The following is a 21,275-nucleotide window of genomic DNA, read 5'->3' on the forward strand; positions in this document are numbered from 1 at the left end:
AGTAAGTCCCTTGCTGCAGCCGTTTAAACAGAGTGGTGTTCCTGAAGACGCGAGCATCATGAACCCTTCCCGGCCAGCCCACGTTGATGAAACGTCCCTTGTGATCCACAAGTGCTTGCAGCACCATTGAAAAGTACCCCTTGCGGTTTATGTACTGGGTACCCTGGTGCTCCGGTGCCAAGATAGGGATATGGGTTTCATCTATCGCCCCACCACAGTTAGGGAATCCCATTGCAGCAAAGCCATCCACTATGACCTGCACATTTCCCAGAGTCACTACCTTTCGTAGCAGCAGCTCAGTGATTGCTTTGGCTACTTGCATCACAGCAGCCCCCACAGTAGATTTGCCCACTCCAAATTGATTCCCAACTGACCGGTAGCTGTCTGGCGTTGCAAGCTTCCACAGGGCTATCGCCACTCGCTTCTCAACTGTGAGGGCTGCTCTCATCTTGGTATTCTGGTGTTTCAGGGCAGAGGACAGCAAGTCACAAAGTTCCATGAAAGTGCCCTTATGCATACGAAAGTTTCGCAGCCACTGGGAATCGTCCCACACCTGCAACACTATGCGGTCCCACCAGTCTGTGCTTGTTTCCCGGGCCCAGAATCAGCGTTCCACGGATAGAACCTGCCCCATTAACAACATGATCTCCAAAGCACCGGGGCCCGCAGTTTGAGAGAATTCTGTGTCCATGTCCACGTCCTCATCACACTTGTCGCTGCGCTGCCATCACCGCCGCCTCCTCGCCTCGTTTTTCTGGTCCTGGCTCAGCATAAACTGCACGAGAACGCGTGAGGTGTTTACAATGTTCATGACTGCTGTCTTGAGCTGAGCGGGCTCCATGGTTGCCGTGGTATGGAGTCTGCAGTGTTCACCCAGGAAAAAAGGTGCGAAATGGTTGTCTGCCATTGCTTTCATGGAGGGAGGGGTGAGGCTGTACCCAGAACCACCTGCGACAATGTTTTTTGCCCCATCAGGCACTGGGATCTCAACCCAGAATTCCAATGGGCGGGGGAGACTGCAGGAACTATGGGATAGCTATGGGATAGCTACTCACAGTGCAACGCTGCAGAAATCTATGCTAGCCCTGGTACATGGACACACCCCGCCGAATTAATGTGCTTAGTGTGGCCGCATACATTCAACTTTATACAATCTGGTTCCAAAATTCTAATTATATAAATTCGGATTAATCCCGTAGTGTAGACATACCCAAATAGAGCATGAGTCCTGCCCAGACTACCAGCATGCCTAAAATATTTTTTTTTAAATATATAAAAAGAGATTATTTACTAGAAGTTTAATGACTGTAGTTAATGAATATTGCAGCTCGCCAAGAACATTTCATGGGTTAACTAGATCTCAGAAGTCATTCTGACATTATTACATTTATAAATCTTCCATTAAAGTTTGTATAGAAAATTAGCTTTTTATTCCAAGAAAAAAAAGCATATTTAAGAGAAAAGTGCAACTGCTTCAAGAGCTGATTTTAGAAGTTCTTGTAAAACAAAAATGAAATGTGCCTGAAGCTAATTAAGGTCCTTTTCACACTACCATTGAAAATGCTAGCAGAAAGTGTAAATACCATTCTAGAAACCATGGTTTAAACATGTTGTTCCTGGCAGGGTTCTATCATTGTTTCCTTGTCATGTGTAGATTGGTCAAACTATATTTATTAGATACTCTGAAGCATGGGTTTACAACAGAGTTTTAACATAAGGTCAGATTGTACCTTCAGATATGTGTGAATATCTCCTGAAGTCAAAGGTAGTTGTCCAAGCATCTCCATTGCAGAACTAGGCTTATGGATCCCTGTTCATGCTGATCGGAGAAACAGCAATAGTATTCTATTAGCAACGTTTCAACATGGTTGTTTTTACAGTTTCAACTACAGTGGGAATAGAGCTCAGTCTCCTTTTATGTATGATTTCATAATCACATATCTTTAAACACAATTTTAAGTGTAAATCATTCATATATCTTATTTATTTGGAAACTGCATACCCTATTCCCCCATTTAATTACAGTCAGTGATTTTTATACAAGGGTATATTTAATTTAAAAACCTGCTAATTCATTGTCTTATTCCGCCACAAACTGTGATTTAAGCCATAGTTTAAGACAGTGGCTCTCAGGTTTTTCCATACTGGGACCCCTTTTCTATATCAGGGTTCCACAGGATGGATCCCCCTTCCACCGAGCCGGGATTTACCTCAGAACCCTTCAGTTTAGCCACGTAGGAAGGGCAGGATAGTCACAACTTCAACACCTGTTTGTAACTCCCCTTGGGATCATGACCCCTAGACAGATCCAAGGTATGTTTGTAACCCAGTCCCAGACAAAAAGAGGGTTTCAAAACAAAACTGCTTATTGAAACCTGTACTTGTTTTTTTTATACTCCTAAATGGGAGCATACTATTTTTTTAAAGCAGAATTTGCTTTAATGTGTGTCCCATCAGATTAAAAGTAATAACCAGCATCTGTCTTTCTAACTAGCATTTGTTTATGCAGTTCTCCATGCATGAGATTGCACAGACACTCATGGTCAGTTCGTGAACCTTCCCTTCGCCTTCTGACAGTTTAAAAATAGCAATCAGATCACAAGTAAAATAGTATAAAGTAGTCTTCACTAAACATAAAAAAAATTCCACTGACCTGAACAGTGGAACTTCTTTAATGCAGTCTCACTGTTCGTTTTGGAAAGTGGAGTCTTATTACTACCTCCAGCAGTACTTTCTCCCCAAAATTAAGGCTTTGCTTGTGTGCTCATTGTGATCATTTAGCAGTGTGGACACATACCTCTAGTTTGTGTCCCTTTATATGGATATTGTCCATTTCATAGACACGATAAAAAAAGTTACACAGAAGACATTTTCTCATCCAATGAGCAACAATTTCTAAGAAACCAGTTTTAACAGATAAAATAACCCATGTTTTAATTGCCCAAGGTGTAATGCTTTTGACAACAAGTCATTAACTGTCATAACATATCAACACGGTTTAGTTGTTTCTCAAGTTGCTGTAATAATTTTGTGGGGAAAACACTTTTTCTGAAATCATTTCAATTCTAATTTCAAATATTAGAGAACAAGACAATACAGGTATGATATCTAAAATATGATAACAAGCTGGAACCAAACATCCTTTCTGTATTTTTCAGAAAATATTCCCAGAGCCCTTATTAATTGGCAAAGATTTTCCAGCCTAATATGTGAGTGTAATGGTCATTTAAAAACCTGAAATTGGGTTTTTAAGGCAATGTCAAGGTTCACAGGAAAAGATGCTCATTAGAACCTAGCAGCCACCTATGAAGCTCCAAGTCTCTGAGGAGCAACAAAAAGGAAAGAAAAGGAAAGAGTAATTTTCAGCTCAGCTTTTCTTCTTGACAGGCAGGGGTAGTGACAGTTTTTGGTATTCAAAAGCAGTCTGCCTTTCCATCATGCTCTGTCTCTCTTCCCCATCGCCACAGGACTCTGACCTCAGGGGCATCTTTGGGTTTTTGTTTGCTGTGCTCTGGTGGTGACCCACACCAGCTCTGAGCACTGCCCTTCAACCTGGTGAGAAGCTAAAATCCTGCACTGCTTCCCACCATCTACAACGCCAACAGAGTAACCCCCCTACCTCCCAATATTCTTCCTGGATTTCCCCTCTCCCCTTTCTTAGCCCATATCCTCCTCCTTTTCTTCCTGTCCTCTTTCCATCCTTTTGTATTAACCACACATGGTGGTCTTCAATCACCTTTGCTTCTTTTTTCCCCTCCAGAGACCTCAAATTACACACCAAGTCCTCAAATCAATTCAATGCCAGAAGAGAAAAGGAAGGAAGTGCCTTTTCGTTCAATTCCATGTGCAACATACCAAGGGAATGCTGAATAAGATGCTTAAAGGCCATTCAGTACTCACCACACTATACAGGGTGCATGTAATGTGTCAAAAAGGGATACTTCTCTCAAAGCTTTTTTTTATTAAATCCCTACAGAAAAATGTGTGAAAATTATTTAAAATGCTGTTTAAAAAAACCTATCCAATGAAGTAAAAAAACAAAAACCTCCCCTGTATTTAATTTATTTTTAAACTGTTTGTTTTTTTTATATCCACTGACTGAAGAATGTCCATTAGCACCCAAGGAAAGCATTGCTCACAGCTGACAAAAGAATAACTGCATGTTTTCCTTGTTCTCAGTTACACTGAACAAGTCTGTTTTTTCCCCTCCTTGTACTTCCCCCTCACAATAGGCTGGAAGACTAATAACTCCTCTGATAACTTACCTTTTTTGACCGCTTTTAAGCTAGTTTTGCAGTCATTTTAGAGTATTTGTCCAACTCCCCAAATATATTTAAGTTCAGATCAGTTATTCTGCCTAGGGATGTGGAAGGAAGTGTGTGTGAATGAGTGAGCAACATAGGGTTGGCAACATCTTCACTCAAGGCATAAACATTTAAAGTTATCAAGGCTCAGTTGTTACCAGTACCTACCCCCTTCCCACTGCGCCCCACACCTCCCCTCATGAAGCCTCAGTGAACTTCCAGAAGACAAACACCCAGTGAGGATGAGTTAAGTGTACTCCTATTGCACATTTTATGGTTCCCTCAGACTCCAGCGATAGAGGATGATTATGGTATTACATACATCTGAGCATTCACTCTTTCTGCCTCTCCTGTTCTCCACAAAGTTAAATTATGCTCAGCTTGGATCTATGTCCAGACTCAGCCTAAACAAGGAAATGCAAATTAGAATTCCCATTTTCTTGCTGGTGGGGTGGGGATCTTTGAGAGAATTAGTGGAATGAAGGGAAGTGAACATAATGGTGAAGGCCTAACAGAGAAGTTGCAGTAGACTTGTAAAATTAATCAGATTTTGGCTATTTTTTCCCTTACTGTCTGCATAAAATGAGCATGCATATGTTCATGTAGTCTGTTATGACAGGTCAGATAGAAGAATTTCTTTCCTCTTTTTCCTCCTTATATCAGATGCATCTTCATTAAAATGTGTTCTCTTCTAAACATGTTATTACTTTTCCAGTCATGACAGAAGCAGTGTTTGTGCTGTACAGCTCTATTTTGTGTTTAACAAACCGTATAACCAGACCTGTTATTGTGTGTTTCTCTGGCTTTGAATCTATTCATGTGAAGATATCCTTGAATTTAAAATTAGAGAAGGAGAAGATGTCTTTTATATTTATTAAAGACAGCCATTTCCTTTGACTTTTTCACACTCTCTTCTAACATGCTATTAGTGCTCAATGGGGAATTCAACTGTACACAGTAGCGATTAGATTGCAAAACCTGAAATGAACCAAAGCACATACTCAAAAAGCTGCAGGTTAAGAAGGAAACATGGGAGCATGGTTTGATGTGGTTATGTTGCAAGGGATTTCTAAAGAAATGCTCAGAAATAAGGTACTAATAAAAGCTGCATTTCAAAATTGCTACCATTGTTTGTTTAAAATATATCTCTTTACTAAACGCTCTCCAGATTACATTCATTATATGCCAGTGTGTTTAGTGGGAACAAAAGGTTCACTTCCTTGCTTATCTCTCTCTCTCTCTCTCTCTCTCACACACACACACACACACACACACACACACACACACAATGCAGTGTTTCTCTTGAAAATTGAGATTTTTCTTGAGATTTATATTATATGAAGGAGAATAAGAAAGATTTACTTTCTGTGCCTAGTGTTTAATTTATTTCAGAATCATTTGTGAACCTATTCTTTGAAATGCTAGATAAAATTTTTAGATTAACAGCTACTGTGTAGAATTTATCCCTAAAGCGAAGTAGGCTGGATGGAATAAGAATTTTTTATTTAAATCTTGCTGGTTAAGTCACAATAGCCAGCTGAGCTGTTGAAAGATAAAGAATATCCAAAGGGTATATAGAAAAAGCAACCACTTTACATTTATATCTCGCCATTATTTTCACTAACAGCACTTTTACCATGCATTAAAAGCATCTATAGTGCATTTAATAACTTGTTTTACTTTAAATATTTAGAGTAATTCTAAACCTTTCTAATAGCAATTAAATCAGGCATAACCAAAGTAAGTTGCCAGGGGCTATATTAAAAATAGATTTGGTAATATGGTAAGTAATGTTCAACTATCATAGAAGATCATTTCTGTTTCAAACAAACAGAACACCTTAAATTCATCGCTTTGCTTTTGTCACCCAGATGAAAATGTAGAACGCCCTTTCAAATACCTGGCAGCTAGAAACATTTAGGTTTTGTTGCTGTTTTTGCTACCTGTAAAATAAAACAGAATAATAATGAGGACTTATGCTTTAAAAATACTTTCTGATACATCAGTAGATGAACCAAGATAGTGTTGTCATTTTTAGTTATCCTTGTGTAACATAACTGTTCAATTTTACACAAATGGACAACACTTTTGGTCCTGATCCTGCAAAGACATAGCCCCAATGAAGTCAACAGAACTCTATGTGGGAGCAAGGGTCCTCTCAAATTAAATCTTTTGTAGGATTAGGGCCATAGTTCAGAGGGTTATAACAAAGATACTTTAGACTTCAGGCATCCAGTTTAGTTGTCATGAAGCGCTCAGATATTACTAATAAGTGCTGTATCAGAACCTAAATAGAATAGTATAGAATTCATCTTAATAATATAAATATCTGTTCACAATACTGTTTGAAAGTTTTAATGCATTTTCCTTTACTCTTGCTTTCGTTTCTTTTTCTTGAACAATACTTTTTGGTGTTTTTAATCTAATCCTCTCTTAGGCTATGCATTTTTGTTTGCACAATAATCTGTATAACAGTAGAAAGCTTTTCCCAAAGATTTCACAAGCATCTCTGTTTTTGATCTGCCTTGAGTCTGTCTCACTTGGCTACAGATGGCTTGTCAAATCCATCAAGTCCTTATTGGAATAGATTACTGAGTTCATGGAGCGCTGGGATTAGGCCCATCTTTCTGCAGGAGGCTGTAATCATGATGAGAGGTTATTGTTGCCTGGGAGCTGAAAAGAGACAAGCCACACTGCATGCAAGGATCAACCAAGGCTTTCTGTAATGTAACAGAGATTGAAAAACAATACTGTTCACTGCATGTTCGGCTAAACCCAACAAACATTAGCAAACTGCTTTAAACAAACTCGAAATGAATAAGACTGAACATATACATATGTAGGATGACCTTCTAAGAGGCTGCTTTCATGATAAAGAGCCAAATTATACTCTCAGTTAAATATGAGTATCATCCCTGAATTTAATGGAGTTGCGTGAGAATAACAGAGCAGAATTTGGCCCCATGTGATTGTTTTCTCAAATTTTAGCGCTTGTCTTGAAAGGCGAACAGTAGTACTAAAATGAAAGAAGATAATCATAGTATTATATGGCAAATATTAATTCTAACCAAGTTATGGAGGCATTCAGCAAAGAAATAAGATTAACTAGCCATATTTAGTTATTCTTCCCACTCTGAAGTCTTGTTTTGTAAATCCTAGTTCTGTTAAGGAATCCCAGAATAGCATTTCATTACTACATTGAAAGAAAAGTGGCCAGACAACAATTCCACTTTGTGGCAACTTTTGAGGTTTCAAAATTTATGTTCATTCTTGATTGGAAATAAAACCTTTTGGACATTTTTTCAAAAATAGAACTGTGTCAAAATGTCCATTTTCTACTTGAAAACCTGAAGCTTTTGAGTCAGGAAGAGATGTTGAAATGTCTGCAAATGGGAGGGGGGCTGAGATGTGTGGGAGACCCAGGTTTGAGTCCCTGCTTTGTGTGAATCAGAGTTAGCTGAAATGAAAAACTCTGCTTTGAATCAGGAAAAGCAAGGACTTGAACCTGGATCTCCCAGATACCAGTCGTGTGCCCTAACTACCTGGCAATAGAATGTGAGTGTGCAGCTCTCAACCCCCAAAAATATTTCAATGAAGATGTAATTGAAGCCAGAAATTCCAGCTTTGATGAAATTGCATTTAATCAAAGCATTCTGACCAGCTTTCAGACAAACCATGCAGACTATAATATCAGCGATGGCACAAAAATACACATCTGAGATATCTTTACAGATCCAGGAAGAGAGAACAGTGTTTCACATAGGCCATAAAAAGCTCAGAAAGGTGCTGATTCCATGCCACTATCTGCCTTGTTAGTGGGGGAGTTCAATACAGAACTTGGTGATTTACTTAGTTTTCAGTTTAGTTTTGCAATTTACAGAGCAATACTTCTTCCACGGAAGTAACTGGAAGCTAAGGGATTTGGCCCTTAGTAGAAATGCAATGTTTATCCACGTTTAGAGAGATTAAATAGATAGAGTACCTTACTAAGGAGGCATTTTCATTTTCAAGGCTCCAGGCGGCACTTACTTTAGGCGGCTCCCAGAAGCAGTGGCATGTCCCCCTATCCGGCTCCTAGGCAGAAGCGCATCCAGACAGCTCCGCACGCTGCCTAGGTGCCACCTCTGCACTCCCACTGGCTGCAGTTCCCGGCCAATGGGAACTACAGAGCTGGCACTTGGGGTGGGGGCAGCACGTGGAGCCCCCTGGCTACCCTTACGCGTAGGAGCCAGAGCGTGGACATGCCGCTGCGTCAGGGAGCTGCGCGGAGCCACAGCAGGCAGGGAGCCTGCCTTAGCCCTGCTGTGCCGCTGACCAAACTTTTAATGGCCCGGTTGGCGGTGCTGACTGGAGCCGCCAGGGTCCCTTTTTGCCCAGGCGTTCCGGTCAAAAACTGGACACGTGGCAACCCTACAGTGAACTCCAATTCACAAGATCCCAAAAGACTTCTCTTTAATGTCCAGCCCCTCTCACTGGAGATGCTCAGAACTTATTAAATTTGCTACCTCCGAAGAAACAGAATACACACCAGCCTGCCTGTTAGCTGAAGATTCACACTTTACTTCAATAGAACGGCACTGAGATTGGTTAGTCAAATTAGTGATAACTTTGCTAACAGAAATTTAAGTGATACTAAGTAAGAGAAAGAGAGAGAGACAGGCATGGTTACAAACAAAACAAAATATGCTGCCTAGTATCTAAAACTTAATTTTAGCAAGTTATAATCTTTGCCTAAGCAGTCTTCTCTCTTACATCAAGTTACCAGCAACTCGAGCCCTCCTAGCTAATGGATTCAACTTTCATAGGCTCAGAGGGTGCTGTTCCCTAAATCCTCTAAGTGATGAATAATGAAAGGATCTTTGTTGTCACCTTATATTACACAAAATCCATTGACTGCCTCAAGAGCAGGAAGGCTTCCTGGGGTGCAGATTCTATCCCCTGGTGTCATCACTGAATTGTCTTCTCTGCTGGTTGTTAGCTAGATGCCTTTGTTTGCCTTGTATGAAAAATGTACTTAACATTGTTCTCTGCCTATAATCAAGCCAGTCAGACAGGTAAATACACATTCCTTTGTCCAGAGCAGGCTGGGTTTATGCACTGCCTCCAAACACAGTTTATAAACATATACTTAGCCCACATATAACTTTTTGTACACAACCTGTACATACATCATCCAATGATTTTTAGGACTAGCGTGTCACCAGCTTACATACGATACCTGACACGGCACCTTTTAGATAAATATTGGACAATGTGTTAAGGCTAATGAGTGTGTCAGGCCTGATGTGAGTTACAATATGATGGGCTCCCTGCTAGTTGGCATTGGGTCACAATTACATGGAGGTTCAAGTCAGAAAGGTGAGGGAAGTGACAAGGATAAAGGAAGGAATATTTCTATTGACATATTAGATATGCATATCAGTGAAAAGAAAATGTATTCACTGTACAGCTTGTGCCTCCACACTAACATTGTACACAAGATCACAATGACACACATACTTGAGGGTTTGGTAAATTTATATAAAGGAGACGTTTAAGTTTTCTTGACTCCTAGCTTACAACTTGAGCAAGTTTTGTTGTTGAAGACTTCAAAAACCATAGGCCTCATGCAGAGAAGGAACTTGCCAGAGAGTATAGTTTTACAGTGAGAATAGGAAGAACTCGTTAAACAAATTAGTTCTATTCTCCCTTTGGTCCCCTCATCTATCTTCACCTTTTGTGCTCTCAGAACGTGCATGTGTAGTGGTTTGGACTGAGGAGCAATGAGCTAGGATGATAGGCAGCCTAGAGAAGCCTGTGTGGTCCAGGACATTGGATGGAATCTGAAGCAGCCTGGGGAACTGTTTGAGGGAATGAAGGGAGAGCCTGAAATAACCACTGGACCATTCTTTCTCTAGCCTGAGTCGTTATCCTATGACTTGAGAAACCTAGGTTCAAGTCCCAGTTCTGCCACAGGCTTTTTGTCTGACTGTAGGCAAGTCATTTTGACTCATTATGTCTCAGTTCCCCATCTGTATAATGGCACTCCCCTACCTCACAGGAGTGTGGGGAGTATAAATACATTACCGACTAAGATGCTCAGATACTATAGTGATGGGGTCATATAAGTACCTTTGATTGTTGGGGGGCAGGCAGTGGGACTCAGGAGTGCTGGAAGTATTCTGGTAACTATTCTATCCGTGCTGTGAATCCCATTACTCTGCTTTTAACCCCCATCTTAACCTCCCCACCAGCAAGGTCTTGAGACAATCCGCTATTGACTTTCCCTTCCCCTGTTGGCCCCACATTGACTGACTGCCAGTAGCAGCAACACTGAGAACACAGTAGAAGAGAAAATCTCCCTGCTCTCTGTGCCAGCAACACAGGAGCCCAGAGGAGAAACTGCAAGAGAGTCCCTTCTGCCTCCCCACAGCCCAGCCAGATGCATAACAATCGGGCAGGACTGCAGGGATGAATGGGGGAGGGGCAAATACAAAAGTAGGTCCAATATGTGAGATATAGCAGCCCTGAATTCATGGACTGTCAAGGTGAATTTGAATTATATGAGCTTTGACTAAGTAAGGATTCAGTAAAAACGGAACAGGGATGTCAGGAATTGACCCGCTAAAAATACCAGCATATGGGAGACAAAAGCAGAAAAGAAAAAAGGAACACAGGATTGCTGTGTTATTGATACATGGAAAACATCCTGGTACTTTAGCATGTTCTCCATGAGAGAATAATTAGTAAAGCATTTTTGGTTTTGATTTTCAAATTCTGAAATAAAAAGAAATTAATAACACAAAAGACCTTAATGCAGAATTTGAAAAGCTTTCCTCATTGTGAAGCCACAGCCTCTCTTATATTAACATGGAGTTCAGTGTGTTTTTTTCCCTTTTCATTAATGTTAATCTCTTTTAAAGCATTATTTCCAAATCTGATTTAATGTATATACATTATATAAATACTTGAATGATTCCATTTATGCAGAAAATACAAGGACAACAAAAAGGAAATGAAAGTGTCACTCCCCTTAACATTTTTACTGCTATCCTTAAATAATTATTTAATACCTATGAAAAAATCAAATATTGGTAATCTCTGCCTCTGCCTCTCCCTCTCCAGAAATCTAATAACATACATTATACTTTCTTTACTATGTGTACCTTTCATTTCATTCAAAGCCTTTAATCCTTCTCTTTTTAGATAAAATGCCATAACTGTACTGTAGTAGGTTAAGATTGATTGACAAGAACATATAATTATGGTTTCAATAGCATAGTATGTTTTACAGTGGGAAAAAAATGCACAACCTTGAAAATAAAGAAGTTGTGCCCTTTCTCTGAGATAAAAGGATCATATCAAATTGGTTCATTTCTTTGGCAGAATGAAATAAAAGACTTCCTTTAACAAAGAACACTCCCAAAAGGCTGCTGGTGGAAGTCTTTTTGACTAGATAATACCATACCAATGAGAAAATCAAACAAGGTAAAAGTAGAATTTTAGGAAATGTTCCTCTTTTAAGCTCATTTTTCATTCACTAATCCATGGCAAGTAGAAGACAAAATAGAAGAAAAAACAGCTAAGTATCAATACTAAAATATTAGATCAACAAGCAAAAATAAAAAAAGATACTGTGAAAAGAATAAAGTTTGTAAACTGAAAATAAATGTTCTTCTAATCAAGTATTCCCTATGTCACTTTCTGTTATTTTAATTCAGATACCTTTCATGTGCAATATAGTTTAAATTTAATCATGAATGTGTTAGTCCGGATCAGCTGCCAGTCCAATCTTATTAAAACCCCCTACGATGGCGGTTTGAAAGAACTGATGAGAATTCAGGTTTGCACAACAGGAAAACTGCTCTCCAACCCAGAGTGTTTTCCATATGCAATATTCAGCTTTGTTTTCTTTCATAAAAGCTATAGTTTCATGGCAGGTGAAGTTCTCATTCCACTGGAGAATGTTTATCATACTATAAATAAACTCCTGTTCATTATGGGTAAAATACACCTCCTCTCTTCAAAGCCCGAATAAATGGATTTTGTACAAGGAAACTACATGGGCTGGAAGATGGAATCCACATCCAATCACCAAGAAGAGGGAAGGGCAATAAGGGTGGAACAGTGGCTGTGGCCCCCACACCCCACCCCATGCACTGTCACTGTGGCACCTTCCCCTAGTTTAACTCAGTCTCTATTTTTACCTCCAGACATAGACATCTTCATTTTCTTCTCCACAGTCATCATGGAGCCTAGCTCTGCCAGACATGGGTGTGCAGTCCTCTTGTGTGTGTGAATGACTGGGACATGGACAATCATGCCTAGTGGTTGGAGCAGGAGTTGGTAGCCAGGAATAGGAACCCTGGGCCAGAGTTGGAGTCAGAAGCCAGATGCCAGAGCCAAAGGTCAAAAGCAGATTCAGAAGCCAGGAATCACAGCCGTGGGTCAGAACCAGAGTCAGAGACCAAATGCTAGAGCCAAAGGTCAAAGCCAAAGTCAGAAATCAGAGACAAGGGTCAAAGCCAGGTGTCCTGGAGTGAGGCAAGGCTGGGAACAAGCAGGTGTAGAAGTTATCAGAGCCATAGGCAAATGCTTTCAGCAGCCACCAAACTGCCAATGGCCTTAAAAGCTGGTCTGCTGACTCCTCCTGCCAATCAGGACGTGTATTTCAAGCCAGCTGCACTTGTTACGTTGCCCAAAGACTGGGTCTGCTGCCGGCCCTGATTCCTGACAGCGTGCATCTTCAGCAACTTTTGATACCATGAAGTGGAACAACCCCTATGATTCTTCTGAGTTAGGGACCTTCTGCACCCTTCTATCCAGTACTCAGAAAGTCACATCACTCATGAAACTAACCAGCTAAGAGTTAAATTACTATACTACCGCTTAGGACTAATTTTTTTTAAACACAAAAAAATGCATTTGTCATCAACTGAAACATGTACATATTTCCAGAAGGAGTCTGAAGCAGCACTAAATTCTAACAAAGGGCCCCATCTTATGACTAACTCCATGTGTGTGAACCCCCAACTGAAGTCAATGGGGCTCTGTACTGGCAGACTTCTGTGCCCACACAGTGTCATTGACTTCAAAGGGGATCCACCCAAGTGGAATCAGTTGCAGGATTGGAGCTTAAGTATAAATACATGTTGGGACTTTTTACAAATAAATGTTTATACATCTTTAATATTAATTCAATTGTTTTCCATCAGCACTATGACTGTTCCAATATCTCTTCAATGGGTATTTTTAAAAAAACCTAAATAATCCTTTTTAAGCACTCAGAGTCACTAACATACTATTCAACAGAAATTGGCAATGTGCACTAAGCAATGTAGTTTTTGCCATTGTTAATTAGTAGAAAAGCTGTTTCCCCTAAGTGAAAAAGCCATCCTAAGGTATAAAATATTTCACTTGGAGTACAGTTATAATCTTTTCAACTGGAATCCACAGAGAATTTTAACCTGGTTTTATACTCGTTTGCATAGATCTAATTCCAAATGGAACAACTCTAAATTCAGCATCTCAAATATGCATTTCACTTAGATTTATTAAGACAGTTGTTGTATGTTAAATGTTGTCCAATTGATTATTAAAATCATATTCATTAATATTTAACACTGTAAAAGGTTCCTCACTCTTACAGCTCTGCTAAAGCTCAATGAGTATGTTTTTAATAATCAATTGGTCTGCATGTAATTAACACAAATAACTGTCTGAATATATTTAATCTGAACGTCGATTTAAGACTCTTAATTTAAAATGTTGCCTCCCTAACCATGTAACCTGACCATCTGAATGCTCCTATTGCAAGACATAATTTGTACTTCCAAATGCTCAGTGGGAATAGATAAAAAGGAGAATGGATCTGCACATCTTTAGTTGCTGAAACCATTATTTACATACCATGAGGTTTACTGTCTAAGTGATATTTGTTGGAGTGCCCTTTGCTGTTATAAAATCAAATTATGTCTGCATTTTTCACACTGATATATATAATTCTATATCAATTACACTCTTTTTAATACAGATGTTCAGCTACTTTCAATAACTCATCTTAATCTTGCGACTAAAATCCACAAGGAAGAGATATTCTTAGTGATGTTGTAAAAAAATGGTGGGGTAGAAACTGTGCTCTATAAAACCTGGATTTTACAAACCTCTCTTTTTGAACTATCCTGGTTTCTATGAGAGTCCACTGATGCTGACATTCTGAAGTCTAATCATTGTGATTAAAAGTTGGAATAAGTTATGAACAATAAAAGTAGGAAATTATATCCAGTGTGGAAGTAGAACTAATTATAAAGCTGTTGCTTGATTAAGGTGTTTATACTGAAAAGTATTAAAGGGATTAGCCTAAAGCTTTACCTCCTGCAGCAAAGAATTAATATGCAGAATTTAAACACTCAAATTAATTCAGGTGCAGCAAACAATTATGTGAAATAGGAACACTTGACCCAGCTAACGGCCACACTAGTCCACCAAGCTAATTTATAATCATGTACTTATTGACCTGACTGCATGTTCACAAAAGGACTGTTCTAATGCTAATGCCTGCCTGCAAGATAGTCTCCATCATACCGTGTCTAATCACAGCAGTGATTAGTGCGAAGAAAACACTGAACTTCACTGCCCAGCATTTTGCACCAGTAAAATACCCTATCTTGTGGAAAGTACTGTATAAATATAGATATGATCCATTCATACTTAGGGACTCAAAATATGTTCTCAGATACACTGACATAGCTACAAAGTAACTCTATTATATTCAACGGAGTTACCACAGATTTACGCCGTGTGAGAGAAGAATTTGTTCCACAGGATTCAAACCTAATGCAACAAAGGATAAGATACATCACAGGATTTTATGTATACTATAGCAGAGGCTGTTAGGAGCTGATGAGAGCTTATACGTGGAAAGACAGCAGGATTTAGGTGTAAGAGGCACTCCTTCTCCCAACAAAGCGAAACACTAAGGCATGAGAAATACAATACGGTTTAGATCTGCCACTTTAAAAATATGCCCACTTCTGTGGAAGTCATTTTAAAACATGCTAGATCCCATTTTAATGCAGCACTTCTCTAGGTATGTGACATAGGAAAGTGGTGTTTGTGGAGTGATGAGCCCAGAGGCAAATTAAATAGAACAACTGAGTTCAAACCACAAGATGGAGAGACGCACCTAAATTTTCACCATATGAAAACTTGACCAAGTGAGACTCAGACAGCATTAACTACCATTATATAAGCCATCAGAGGGCCAGGACAAATCAATCTGTGTTGTCTAGTGAAAGCCCCTGACCCAGTTCAAAGAACAGGGAGGAATTAACTGAAGGGACAAAGTTTCTAGGAAATGAAAAAAAATTGTAGGCAATCAACATGTAGGAAAAAAAGCTGTACTACCTCCAGGGACAGTACCATAATTCTGCTACATCCCATCGAAGCTTTCCATCAAAAGAAAGATGGGGAGTGGGACCTGAGACCTGCCTTGAGACCCCGGATCTCAAGAGAATCTCAGTTGCTAGCTCTTGTGAGTCTGAAACTGGAACAGATTCCTGTTCATTTGCTGAATGTTTCACCCATACAGCAAATAGTAACAAAAGAGAATCACAGTTACAAAATGTGAACCAGTGGAACTAGTAAACACTGGTATAGAATATTTGTTATAAAGGAGAAGGGGGCAAAGGAGAGATCCCAGGGTTTCTGTTGTGGTTACATCAACAAGGAGCAGCATAACAAGAGACTTTTTGGTCAAGAAAGTCCAAATCCAACAAAGATATAGGTTATACTGCACTGGTCCAGCAAAAGTTTGATACTTTGCCCATTAAACAGCCACCTCACCAGTGACCAACAGCAAAGAAAGGTGATGGTTTATAGACCAGTGTGGAAATGCATCAGGAAGGCATTACTGATCCTCAAATCAGAAAGAAGGTAGGATCCCTGAAATGAATAAATCTTGGAAGGGAACTTAGATCATACCACTTCTTCTCATCCCAGAGGATCTTTACAGTCTTCCATTAAGCCAAGCTAGTCATGTCCCTGTGCAGAATGTCCTGCCATCTAGTTGGTGGTTGGCCAACCTCTAGGTCTCACTGACCTCGGCTGTATTTGCATTATTTTCTTTGGCATCCTATCATCTGTTTTTCTTCTGTAGTGTCTCCACCTCTGGAATCTTTTCCATTGAATCCAATCCCATACCTTGATTTCATATCCTCCTCTTCCTTTTGTCTTAATATCACTTCAGTAGAATGATTTTATACAGTACTGACTTAAATAAATTAAGTGGTATACAGAATATAGTTGGGGCCCAGGACCAAACCCAATTATTCATAAGGTCCATCTGAGGAGGTAACAAGGGGACAGGATTTTCAGGAGCTTCCCCCAGAAACTGGGAATGTCGTTGTAGAAACTGAGGGTGGAAAAGTTGAGACAGAGATGAATCCCCCATTAGAACAATAATAGGCAGAGTATGCCACCTAGGAAATTCCACAAAAACAATAGGCATTGCTTAGGGGCCTACTGAAAGAGCTTCTCCCAGGTAGCAGAAAGGAAATGGGGCATGGAGAGAAAAACTTCAAAGAGATTTGGATGGGATAGGAAAATCTGACAGAAAAACATTATGTAAATAGTTCCACTTGTATCAACTATAATTTGTAAATTATTTCTTCCTCTTTCTGTTTGGGATGGGAGATACAGGGAGTCACCATTTTGGATTCCATGGAGATGATCCATGGAGCTGAAACAGGTGGGGTAAGAGGAAGTATGTGCATTATGCTGGAGGTTGGATGGCTTTCATGGAGTGTCTTTAATCAATGAGCAGTACTGGTGGGCATGATCACTACCTTCCATTCAGGCTGAATGAGAGAGCAGTTAAATGCCCCTTTGTTTAGTAATAGCTGAAACAATAGAAGCCAATACCCAAATTATAGACAAGCATGGCAAGTCTGGAGTAGGAGTTGAGCTATGAGTTCTAAGAGTTTTTCCCTGGGAGTCTGAATGCAAATACAGGGAACTACACATTGCCTGGTGGAGTTCTGTGCATCTGTGAATCAGAAGCAACCAGAACGCCAATGAGAACCATTGGACAAGAGAAGCAGAGCACTTGTAACATGGCCCTGAGGGAAAGCCAAGAGAGCTTTTTGGGCAGAGTGCTGACTGGAAAGAGGCCTGGAATTATGAGCAAAGAAACTGCCTCCTGTTTGATTCCAAATGTGTCCCAGGAAATAAGCCTTGTGAAGATTCGTTGTAAATAAACAGGATTACACCAAAGAAATACATGAGACTCCATCATCAATTTCTCCTAACAGAAAACCTGCAAAGCCAGGAACATAGTCTAACAGCTTGGGCAAAAAAAGGTTAACACTATTTTCAGGTCTAATATTTGAAATAAAACCACACTTGGCCTTTTGGGCCACGCAAAGCTTTCACTGAACGTCAAAGACACTTTTTGCGGTTTCTGGATAAGTGTTTATTTTTAGAACTGTATTTTTGTGGTTTCATTTTGGTTTAGTTGCAAATCTGGTGTCATGTGGTATGAGTCATAGGTCCAAGTCTTCAGGTTGGATGTAGACATAGGAAATGCAAGAACTATCCTCGGAGCACTTTTTCCAGGTGTAAATAAGAACTCTCCCCACGTCAGAGAGGAAGTGGTCTTACAACAGCTGTGTGCAATTTGCTACTTGGCCAGATTTCCTATGTGACCTTAGACAAGTCATTTATTCTCTCTGTCCCTCAGTTCCTCATATGGCAAAGGGGAATAATAACACTTTCTTACCTCAGCTCTTTACTGTGAGCATAAAGTAATGGAGACCACATAAGTACCTAAAACAGACAGACAGCAAAGGCAAGCAACCTCCATCATAGTCCACTCCCCAAACTTCTTGCTATATTTCAAAACTTACTTACCGAAAACTCTACCTGGCCGAGAGATTAAGTAGTAAAAGAATTAGAGAAACAGTCTATTCCCTGTCTACTGTAATAGGCATCCTAGTGAGGAAGTAGTCCCTCGCATCCCAGCTCTTCAACAAAATGCCATAGTGATTGTACAAACTGTCAAAAATGGAGTAAGAAAGTGTGGGTGGTGGAATACATCATCTCCTACAGTCAGACTCATCTACCAAGAATTTCTACAGAACAACAACACTGCTGTGAAGGAAGCAAAAAAAAATTCTACTTCTTCTCTGACACAGTGGTAGCAAAGTCACCCCCACAGATTTTTTTCCAGACTGCAAATTGCTTCATAAACCCAGACTGCCTCTCCACAATCCCAGAACTCAGCACCCCTCTCTGTGAGGAATTTTCATCTTATTTCAGAGAGACCATCTGCATCCACTGGACTCACTAAGGACTTAGTAAAAACTGAGAAATCTTTTTGATATCACTGCCTTTGTGGAAGACACATGTAGCTAAGTCTCCTGATCAATGAAGGACAGAGCATTTGGACACTTCATGTTAGTACTAAATCTACCTATGAAACTGTCCTCTACTGACATGTCCAAAAGATTTTTAAGCTGGCTTTAAAGCTTCTATTAAATTTTATATATTTTATCTGTACTTTACTGATATATACTGAGGTGGAAATAACAGTGACAACTCTGAAAGGAAGCTAGAGTCTGGTGACCTCTTATTAATGTCATATTCCTAAATGACCTGTACTGTAGCATCAACTGGAAAGGATTTATAAAACAAAAATTCATCATCATAAACAGAAAAGGGCAATGATTAACTGTATTCCCCAGGAAAACCTGTACAAAAAATAAAAATAATAAATCACAAAACTTAATTGGCAGCATGGAATCTCATGGCATTCAACAATAGCACTGTGTGAGCCTGGCATTAGAAAGTCCCATGAGTAAGATCAATTTGAGCAGAAAGATCCCATTAAACTTTTTGTCCAGCAACAGACTAATTTCTTGTCTTGGTAATTATTCTGGTATATTTACAAGAATGTTAACACTTGTACTTCACCTTGAATGGTCCCTTGAAATGTGTTAACTACTTATGCTAAACAATCTGTTCCACCTTGTATTTAGCTGTGATGCTCTGAGCACCTTTCCCAGACCTGAAGAAGAGCTCTATGTAAGCTTGAAAGCTGGTCTCTCTCACCAATACAAGTTAGTCCAATAACAGATATTACCTCTCCCACATTGTCTTTTAATATCCTGGGACCAACCCTGCATACAATTCTTGCATTTGTCTTTTCAAGGAGAGAATGTCAAAATCCAGCCCACACAGGAACAGACATTTCAGAGAAAATATTAATAGAAAATTATTTAAAGTCTTAATATATTCGATACATTTAAGATGTTGGACAATGATATCACTCAATACCTACACATATAAAGTATCCCAGAAATAATTAACACAGCTTGTTTTAGAATCCTATATTAATGTCATTAATATTACCTTGTGGAGGGAAAATTAGCAATCCATTAACAGATTTCTCTTCACAATACTTTTTAAAAAAGTTTATCAGATTATTTGAAGATGATCAGATCCTAAAATAAGAGTAGGGGTATGCTTGTGCAGTCTTGTGCTCACTACAAGAAGAAAGAATAACATAAAATATATTGTAAGCACTTCAATGTGCTTGAATATGTAAGCATATTGAATGGTTTTAAATATTTAAGATGTTAGATATCCAGTATGGATCTTGCTTACAAACAGCATCTGATTCTTAGAACAAAGCTTCCGTTGAAAAAGCTTAAAAAAAAAGCATTTTTAATATGCAATATTCAGAGCCCTTCAAGCCTGGAGAAGATGAAAAATATGGGATAAAAGTCTTAAATAATTTAGAGCTACCTTACTGCAAAGATTTTTTCTTAAACAAAAGATGGCAAGGTTTTGGGATTGCTTTTCCCACAGTTAACATAGCATTTCTGCAAGATGTCAGTTTGACCTTTCCAGAGACTGAAGTTATCAGTTTATCTACAGAACAGTTACAAGTATTTGCTGTGGCAATGCAAGCTTCTTCACATTGCCAAGTCCTTATGCCTCAGTTCTCACCTGGTGGGACCACTTGTAGAAAACAAGTTTTGGAGTCCTCAGCTAAGATCAACAGCCAAGTGCTCTGAGGTGTAAACAAGAGCTCACTAGGAACTTGATTGAGACCACCAACTCATTTCGCACAACCCAAGCAGCTTTCAGATAGGAAAGACTTTCACCTAAGAAGTCACTACCAATGTATTCTGTCAACACTGATTCATGAGGTATCAGAGCTTATTCTTCTGATTGCACTCGTCTTTCTTCTCCTCACAAATTCAACCCCACTTGTCTCAAAGACTTTTAGAGACAGAGTTAGGGTTTCATGCAAGGGGGCACACACAAGATCTTCCCATCCATTCCCACACACAGAGGAGATCTTCTTCCACTCCTTTCTGGCTGGCGAGACAAAGACACACCAACACAGTAAAATAGGAGCAACAGGAGGAGCTTGGCCCTAGCTGAGGAGTTTCTGTTGCTCCCAAAATTACTGCCAGTGAGTGTAGCACCAACTACCTTGACAGGCAGAGAGGAAGCGAATGAAATAGAGTCACCTACTCACCTCACCTCCCATAGAGGAAGATTCATCCCTTTTCTATGCTTCCCCCTCCTCTCCTCTAGGGAGGGGGCAGAAGGAGATCCACTGTTGCCCACTTATTTTCCACTTCTGGGGGAAAGAAATTCAGATAAGCAACATACAATGTATAGATTTTTTTCATAAAACCTACTTTTTTGTGTGTTGTTCTGCCAAATCCTTTAAAATGCAGAACGTATTTCAATTTTTTCCAGGGATGAAGCCCTAAACCTACTTTATTTTCATAGCAGTAGAGTGTCTCCATCGTGGTCAACTGTAAGAGATGGAATTTACAGAAATGAGGGAAAGAGACATCAGAGACATACTCCTAAACACCATCTCCCCCTACAAGACACACATACTTATTTGTCTGACTACATCAGGGGACTGCTTGGGGACACAAACTCCTTTCCTCTGTGCCCATTTTCTTCCTC

The sequence above is a fragment of the Trachemys scripta genome, chromosome 6, assembly GCF_013100865.1.
Source record: "Trachemys scripta elegans isolate TJP31775 chromosome 6, CAS_Tse_1.0, whole genome shotgun sequence".
In the NCBI taxonomy this organism is placed as follows: Eukaryota; Metazoa; Chordata; order Testudines; family Emydidae; genus Trachemys; species Trachemys scripta.